The sequence below is a fragment of the Micropterus dolomieu genome, linkage group LG13 (genome assembly GCF_021292245.1).
Source record: "Micropterus dolomieu isolate WLL.071019.BEF.003 ecotype Adirondacks linkage group LG13, ASM2129224v1, whole genome shotgun sequence".
Classification (NCBI taxonomy): domain Eukaryota; kingdom Metazoa; phylum Chordata; class Actinopteri; order Centrarchiformes; family Centrarchidae; genus Micropterus; species Micropterus dolomieu.
The window spans coordinates 30060702-30066722 of NC_060162.1; the positions used below are offsets into that span (position 1 = coordinate 30060702).

At 39.2% G+C, this 6021-nt stretch overlaps 1 protein-coding gene across 1 annotated transcript in view; it reads left to right on the plus strand.

Annotated features, from left to right (window-relative positions):
- Nucleotides 1–2390: 2390 nt before the first annotated feature.
- Nucleotides 2391–6021, plus strand: part of megf10 (multiple EGF-like-domains 10) — a 91972-nt gene continuing 88341 nt past the window's right edge. Inside the window, exon 1 of the mRNA XM_046066309.1 lies at nt 2391–2559. The gene's annotated coding sequence lies outside the window, so the exon portion shown is untranslated. The remainder of the gene's footprint in view (nt 2560–6021) is intronic.

The following is a 6021-nucleotide window of genomic DNA, read 5'->3' on the forward strand; positions in this document are numbered from 1 at the left end:
GACTAGGCTGCTTAAAGATGTTTTACCCTTAGTCAGCACTTCTATACTAGATATGATCAATCTATCTCTATCAACAGGCTATGTACCACAGTACTTTAAAGTAGCTGTAATTAAACCTCTTCCGAAAAAGCCCAAATATGATCCAGATGTTTTAGCAAACTATAGACCTATATCTAACCTTCCATTTCTCTCTAAGGTTCTGGAGAAAGCAGTTGCTAAACAGCTGTGTGACTTTCTAGATAGCAATAGTTTATTGACGTGTTTCAGAGAGCGTTAAGGCTTTGAATAAAATGCCTCACAGCTTTCACAACAGTAGGACGTGCAAAAAATGGAGAATCAGTCACTCAGCAATGTACGTTAACTTTCACTTAAGTTCCCCTTAACTTTCCCGAAGTTGCGAATCGGAAGCTAACTTCAGCGTTGTCAAGATGTCTTACAATACACACAAAGATACTTCACTTTGACTTCTGTCCATGTCTAATATATCTGTCGTTTATTTGTGGATATTTGGACTTCAGAAAGTCAGAATGTAGCTTCATTAGAAATATTTTATTTATTTATTTATTTTAACTTGACTTTATTGAGAAGGTCATCATATAGGCTACATAAAATGACATACAACGACATACAACATTTCATTGTCCATGGGTACAAAAATAATTTAACATTCATTGAGGCTTCCTGACAAGAAAGTCGAGGTTAAGGCACCAACTTGAGCTGGAGTTCCAGTATCAATTACTTCCATGTGTTAGGAGTGTGTTTTTGTATTCATGTCTTTCCTGTTTAAATCCGTTTTTGGTTCTGTGTTTCCCTGTGTAGTCTTGTTTAGTTATTTCTTAATCCTGTGCTTTAGTTCATGTTTAGCGTTTCCCTGATCTGTGTACTTCTGTGTTTTATCATTATGGTCTGTGTCCTAGTCCTTTAGTTGTATGTTTTAGTGTAGTCTTGTCTCCTGTTTGGTCCCGTCTCCGTCCGTGCCCTGATTTTGCTGTCTTTCCATGTTTTGTGTTTTTACTTTGGTAGATATGTGTGTTCTTGTGAACTTTACTTCCTGTTTTATTTTGGTAATCCCCTGTACCTGGTGTCCTTGTCTAGCTTTATCCCTGTACCTGATGTGTTTCAGCTGTGTGTGTATATATTGTCCTCAGTTGTCTTCAGTCCTTGTCATGTCCTTGCGTCGTCTATGTTGAGTGTTCCACTGCGCCTCATTCTTTGTATCTTTTGGATAACCTTGTGGATACTCTTTGTTTTTGGATTTTTCCCTATGGTTTCAGTTTAGATTACTTTTGATTGGACCTTTGCCTTGTGCCTGCTTCAGTAAGTCTTTTTGGGTTAATAAATATTTTTGAACTGCAACCTCTTTGCCTTTTGGTCTGCATTTGGGTCCACACCTCAGCTTCCTGTCTTCAATCAGCCAACCCTTGACACCATGAGGTCATAAATGTTGAATATAGTTGTGCAGTCCTTTTGAGCTTTACAGTTTTTGGAGTTCATATATGCATCTAGCTCACTCATAAATACGAGGAAGAATGGTTTAGAACCAGTAAATTTACATTTGTGGATATGGAATTTGGCAAGTAAGAATAACATTTATTATGAAGTCATTTTTTTTATTATCCTCCCTGAAATCAAAAACACTGAAGAAAACATCCTTAAAAAAATGAACACACTCCCGTATCAATATTCGGTTTATATCTTTTAAAGAAAGATTTTACTGGGTAGAACCAGTGAATTAATTTAAACAAACTTATCTCACTTTATTAGTAAGCAAATATTCACAGGGTAAAGACCACACTTTATCCCAAGGCACACTCTCTATTATTCCAATATGAAATAACGTAAGGCATACTCAGAATGTCCTTTTGGAAAAAAACTCTAATTACTTTATTATTTACCTGTTGCTTAGAGGAAAAGCATAAACTCCCCACAGCAGTGTCAAATTTACAGTGTGATTAAGTGGCCATGGGAAGTTAATGCCTCCCAGCAACAGCCTGACTCCTGAAGGAACAGCATCAAGAACAATGGCTGATATGGGAATTTGATACGTCGTCAAAAAATCTTACCATTGGTATCAGTTGACCAACAAGTAAAATATTATTATTAAACCAGTTTTCAAAAAATATTGACTTGTTTTTATAGAGACTGTCCTTATTCCAAATATAGTATCGATGTGGAGAGAAGTTGTGTTTCAATAAGGGAGACCAGGACTATGAAAGTTTGCTGATATTATAATTACACAGTAAAAGAAAGTCCAGGCCACCAATATTGGAAAAGATACTCCTATGATGCACGTCTGGGACAGCCCGTCATTGGCGGAGAGGCTGGTGATGTCACCGGAGCAGTGAGAATGGGGGAAAGTTTGTCAGTGTGGATACGCTGCCGAGACTCATCTCAGCGAACACTGCGATTTTTACTGCTCTCAGCGACTGCAGCTTGATGTCGTGTGGGCTTTCAGGAGGACTGTTTTCCATTAACTACTGGATATATTATCACTATCAGCACCAAGGGACCGACCCATGAGCCAAGGCAGAATCGTTCTTCTCTCATAAACAGCTGAAGGTAAACGTTTCTCTCCAGCAGTGATCAGTGTTCCCAGGCTGTCTGATTACAGATAATAACTGTTCTTTTACTGCGGATGAAAACGGTGTCAGCACCTTTTACTTGCCGCTGTCTGCTCCACGGCTTCTTTAAGCCCAAGTGGAAGGGAACATAAGTAGGTTACCACTCTACAAATGTGTGAAGCTGTGGGTTTAGGGATAGGAAAATACGATTTACTCTTATGAATGATCACCTTCAAAATATTGACAGTGTAATATATTTTTCTAATGTATGCTAAGGCATAGAGAAACACATCGCATAACTGTGATCCAGTAGCCCACAGCATGCTTCAGACGTGATTTCATTTTCTGGATTTACTTTGAAGCACCCAGATCTGCAACTCGTTGTGTGCGCGCACTGGGAAGGGGAGCCTATTTAATGCAATATAATTGTTCGGCTTGGGGACGTTTTTTAATAATGTCTGTAAGATTTACCAAAAGGAATGTTAGTTAATGACTATTATACCGCCGAGCTGTGATCAGATGGACAAGTGACCGTTTGTCTGTATTCTGTTTAATGTTTACTATTGCGCCGAACTTTTTGACTAAAATAGGAACATTTGACTTCTGATTCGTTTCTGCAGTTGACCTGGCCGTGCAGATAAAACACCCCGATAAACGCCGTATTTTGTCTACCAGCCCGCAGTGTTTTCTGCGTCTGACAAACAAAGAACATCGGTGATCAAGTCCAGTGTGACACCAAAAGACAACGTTGATTTGTTTTTTACTAACGTTACTAAAATGACGTTGGTTTCTGTTGGGAAGGATTGGATATCGCCTGCTGGCAATTTTAAGTGGAAAAGCCTTATTGTGGGTGCACATTGATCGTCTGTACTATTATGAAAGAGACAATTGTACAGGACATTTAGGCCTATTTTTGATGCTTAAAGTACTATTTCTGTTTTCTATAAGTCAAATGTCCGTTTAGACAGTGTGATGGCCTACTCCTTTCAGTTGGAGACTCTAAGGACTCCCATCAACCACTGGCAAACTGCAGTATAATGATCCACACTCCCAAGCATAACTTTCTGGTGGGGAAATGCTGAATTTCTTTTTTTGGCCATTAAACCAGTCGTAACATAACTATAAGTCTGACTAAACTGCACCACTCCCGAATTCTAAAACTGACCAAAGGTGGAAAGTGACAAATTGGGCCTAGGCCTACAATTAGTCACGTTATTGTAATTGAGTAGCTTTTTGTGTACTTGTACTTTTTGAAGTAGTTTTTTAAATCTGTAATTTTACATTTACTTAAGTATGTTTTGTTTAAAGTATTGTACTTCGCCACATTTTCAGTCACATCCGTTACGGAGTTAAAAATAAAAAAAAGCGCAAGTAACAACTTGCGACCACTTTGGCTTCAAGTGCAGGAGAACAACAGCTGTATTATCTTTATCATGCAGTGTAAGCTGTGAACAAATGCTGAATTAAGTTATTGCTAAAGCAAACTGAACATTACCTGCTGCTGCAGCTTCACCATTTTGCTGTAAAAAGGACAGTTCATGACAAAGCTAGTGCAGTGAAAATCATCCAAGATCAAATGCGGACACTCATGTGCATCAGTCTCCACAATGGACTGTGAAGGGGCTGTAAAGTCAAGATGCTTTGCTCCTTATAGCCAAAAAGACATCGGTGCATGACAATGTTGGTTGGCATTGGCTACTTGCTGGTAACTAGTTGTTTATTATACTAACGCTTATTCCACTTACTTACTACTCTTACTCCCATTAAAATGACCACCTGTTTGAATGTAAATAGGGATATGACTTCATATTCTGCCACAGTTTCCTAATGAAGCGAAAACATTCTCAAACGTCTTATTATAACAAACTGTCTCTAACATTGTTTTTCGCCATTGATTTGGCAAAGTATCTGTCAAACAAACTAAAATTGAAAGCACTATATGGTTTTGTTCCCTTATCAAATCGCAAAAGACTGCAATTTAATTACATAAGTATACGTATAAATAACATATTAAATCAATAACTTAACTAAATAACTTTTACTCTGAGTAAATTTTAAATGAGCTGCTTTTTACTTTTACTTGAGTAGATTTTTATACTTGTACTTAAGAGTTCATCAAAGTAATCATACTTTTACTTAAGTAGAATAATTTTGTACACTTTCCAACTCTGCTGTTACCTACATTCCACTACCTTTTGCAGCAACAGTTGGGGAAGCTGACAGTGATATGCTCAGTCGTATCAGATAAGACTGCAGAATTTATACCTGTTGTTGGCACATATTTGCACTGTTGCACTGGCATTTTCTGGTAATTTTACCTATCTGGTCTACTGCTGCCATGATCTGTCAGTTTGTGTAAAAAATAAAAAAAATGTATTAAAATAACCCTTTAAAGTCACAGTAACTCAAATAAAAACACAAAGTCACACAATAACGCAAAATCCAACTGAACGACTGCTCTTGCGGAAGCAACTCTGCTGTCCTGCCATTGGCTGGGAGCTTGTTCCACAACTAGAACAGAGAAAAAGTTGTGACTTAGCTGAGCGACTTTTGCTCACTCTTAGTAATGGCGGTACCAGCCGGCTAGCAGAGGTAGTTGAGCAGAGCGCTAAAGCTAGGGCATACGGTCTGACTAACGCCTGGAGGTAGGAGGGGGCAGTTCCATTGATGGCCTTGTACAGTGCCTTGCGAAAGTATTCAGCCCCCTTGAACTTTTCGACCTTTTGCCACATTTCAGGCAAGACCCGGCCGTCCCTCTAAATTTTCAGCTTAAACAAGGAGAAGACTGATCAGAGATGCAGCCAAGAGGCCCATGATTACTCTGGATGAACTGCAGAGATCTACAGCTGAGGTGGGAGACTCTGTCCATAGGACAGCAATCAGTCGTATACTACACAAATCTGGCCTTTATGGAAGAGTGGCAAGAAGAAAGCCATTTCTTAAAGATATCCATAAAAAGTCTTGTTTAAAGTTTGCCACAAGCCACCTGGGAGACACACCAAACTTGTGGAAGAAGGTGCTCTGGTCAGATGAAACCAAAATCGAACTTTTTGGCAACAATGCAAAATGTTATGTTTGGCGTAAAGGCAACACAGCTCATCACCCTGAACACACCATCCCCACTGTCAAACATGGTGGTGGCAGCATCATGGTTTGGGCCTGCTTTTCTTCAGCAGGGACAGGGAAGATGGTTAAAATTGATGGGAAGATGGATGGAGCCAAATACAGGACCATTCTGGAAGAAAACCTGATGGAGTCTGCAAAAGACCTGAGACTGGGACGGAGATTTGTCTTCCAACAAGACAATGATCCAAAACATAAAGCAAAATCTACACTGGAATGGTTCACAAATAAACATCTCCAGGTGTTAGAATGGCCAAGTCAAAGTCCAGACCTGAATCCAATCGAGAATCTGTGGAAAGAACTGAAAACTGCTGTTCACAAACACTCTCCATCCAAC